At 40.4% G+C, this 3,098-nt stretch overlaps 1 pseudogene; it reads right to left on the minus strand.

The window, feature by feature from the left end:
- Positions 1–747: 747 nt before the first annotated feature.
- LOC104999243 lies at positions 748–2,475 on the minus strand (annotated as a pseudogene).
- Between the last annotated feature and the right edge of the window lie 623 nt (positions 2,476–3,098).

A 3,098-nucleotide genomic window follows, 5' to 3' on the forward strand; every position in this document is an offset into this window, starting at 1 on the left:
CCAGGAGAAATATCAATAACCTCAGATATGCAGATGACACCACCCTTATGGCAGAAAGTGAAGAGGAACTAAAAAACCTCTTGATGAAAGTGAAAGAGGAGAGTGAAAACGTTGGCTTAAAGCTCAACATTCAGAAAACTACCATCATGGCATCTGGTCCCATCACTTCATGGCAAATAGATGGGGAAACAGTGGAAACAGTGACAGACTTTATTTTTTGGGCTCCAAAATTACTGCAGATGGTGACTGCAGCCATGAAATTAAAAGATGCTTACTCCTTGGAAGGAAAGTTATGACCAACCTAGATAGCATATTAAAAAGCAGAGACATTACTTTGCCAACAAAGGTTCGTCTAGTCAAGGCTATGGTTTTTCCACTGGTCATATATGGATGTGAGAGTTGGACTGTGAAGAAAGCTTAGCGCCGAAGAATTGATGCTTCTGAACTGTGGTGTTGGAGAAGACTCTTGAGAGTCCCTTGGACTGCAAGGAGATCCAACCAGTCCATCCTAAAGGAGATCAGTCCTGGCTATTCGTTGAAAGGACTAATGCTGAAGCTGAAACTCCAATACTTTGGCCACCTGATGTGAAGAGTTGACTCATTGGAAAAGACTCTGATGCTGGGAGGGATTGGGGGCAGGAGGAGAAGGGGATGACAGAGGATGAGATGGCTGGATGGCATCACCGACTTGATGGTCACAAGTCTGGGTAAACTCTGGGAGTTGGTGATGGACAGGGAGGCCTGGCGAGCTGCAATTCAGGGGGTCGCAAAGAGTCGGACACGACTGAGAGAATGAACTGAACTGAACTGATGACCATAAGATATCTCTTCGTACTTCCCAAACAGTTTTTATCTTTCAGCTATAAAGGTCAGTTACCAGAGTCAATTGACTTGTTCTTAACAAGTAGAATTTTTATGTCCACTCAATCAAAGAGTCTCTTAACATCTTCCTGGGCCTATTCATCTGCAGACAGGAGTAGAAACTGCAACCAAGCTCTTCATTCCATTCATTCATATGTGATGTTCAGTCTTCCTATACTGCCCAACTTCCTTAAGATAAAAGGGGTGACTCACAGCAGGGCCACACAGATGAGGAAGTTCTGTATGGAGATTACCATTCTCGAACATCTTCCGTTTCACCTCCTTGGGGTCCAACTTCCGTGCAAGGCCCTCAACCCAGAACACCTGTGCCTCAGGGCTTCCAGCAGCCACCCTCTCTTGTAACATCTTATGGAAAAACCCAAACAAACTTTTTGGCCAATCCAATATATGTCTTCTTAATTCCTCAATACCTAAAATTTTGTCTGGCCCATATTAATCATTCATAACTGAAAGACTATTGAGTGAATTTTAATCATAATTGAAATGTCTGGAACCCTGGATGGACGGGGTCAAACATGAACATGGTACCCCAGCTGTGGCAGAGAGAAGGTGAGAAAGCTTTCATTTGGCTTAAAATATTCTTAATCCACATTCATTTTGACCAGTTTTAGTAAAAGGCTACCATGGCATTTATACAATATAATGGTCACCCAAGATTTATAATTCTGTGATAAGGTTGGTTATTTCATAAAGGAAAACATGCATCCAACCAAAGTAACTTCAGCACTAATATTCTACCTCATAGGATTGTTAGAATTAATTTAGGCAATCCATGTAAAAAGTACTTAGCACAGTATGTGTCAAATAATAAGCGCTCAATTGAATCGATCAGTTTTCCTCTGTGAGTTTCATTTGCTTCCTCTGTAAAGAAGGGCCCTTGGACTAGAAAATCTCCAAATTCCTTTCCAGTTCTAAAACTGTGTAATTTGGGAATTACAAAGTTCAGATTCCAGTTATTTGGTTCTTCCTTTACATTTTAATCTCAAACTAGACCCGTGACATCCTCAACCCCTCAGTGAAACTGGGAGGCAAGTGGCAGGGGCAGCTGATATTTCTACAGAGACTGTGAGGTCTAACCTGGCGGGTCTTCTGAATCCCACCTCCAAGACTTACTGGCCTGAGAACTACAGGTGGTTTTAAAGTTTAAGATTGCTCATTTGAAAATGATGTTCACCGTAACTCAGAGTGTGATTGTGGTCATTGAATCATGGGGTCTGGCACATGGTCAGTGGCCCATAATTTTTTTCTTGCTTGCTTTCCTTTTGGGTTAGACTGACATAATATGTAGCTTCTAACTAAAATGTAATAAATGACTTGCAAAACAGTAAAACAAACAAACAAACAAACTCAATAAAATTTAGCTCTTATTAAAAAATGGGAATATTAAAAGAATACTAAGATTAATTTCTCAGTTATGCTTATTTCGAAAACTGTTTTAGCTTTTCCTTAAAAATTTTTTTTGAGGAGCTACTGTTTTGGTAACCTGAAGGTATCCTCTAAAGCTTACTATCACTAGTATTCTAGCTAAAAATTTGTATATTTAATACTCTATCCTTGTTAAGCTATTTCACATCCTAAAAGATGATGCTGTGAAAATGCTGCACTCAATATGCCAGCAAATTTGGAAAACTCAGCAGTGGCCACAGGACTGGAAAAGGTCAGTTTTCATTCCAATCCCAAAGAAATGCAATCCCAAAGAATGTTCAAACTACCGCACAATTGCACTCATCTCACACACTAGCAAACAATGCTCAAACTTCTCCAAGCCAGGCTTCAACAGTACGAGAAATGTGAACTTCCAGATGTTCAAGCTAGATTTAGAAAAGGCAGAGGAACCAGAGATCAAATTGCCAACATCTGCTGGATCAAAGAAAGAGCAAGAAAGCTCCAGAAAAACATCTGCTTCTGCTTTATTGACTATGCCAAAGCCTTTGACTGTGTGGATCACAATAAACTGTGGAAAATTCTGAAAGAGGTAGGAATACCAGACCACCTGACCTGCCTCCTGAGAAATCTAAATGCAGGTCAGGAAGCAAGTTAGAACTGGACATGAACAACAGACTGATTCCAAATAGGAAAAGGAGTATGTCAGGGCTGTATATTGTCACCCTGCTTATTTAACTTATATGCAGAGTACATCATGAGAAATGCTGGGCTGGAAGAAGCACAAGCTGGAATCAAGATTGCCAGGAGAAATATCAATAACCTCAGATATG

Source organism: Bison bison, unplaced genomic scaffold (assembly GCF_000754665.1).
Source record: "Bison bison bison isolate TAMUID 2011002044 unplaced genomic scaffold, Bison_UMD1.0 scf7180017864349, whole genome shotgun sequence".
Classification (NCBI taxonomy): domain Eukaryota; kingdom Metazoa; phylum Chordata; class Mammalia; order Artiodactyla; family Bovidae; genus Bison; species Bison bison.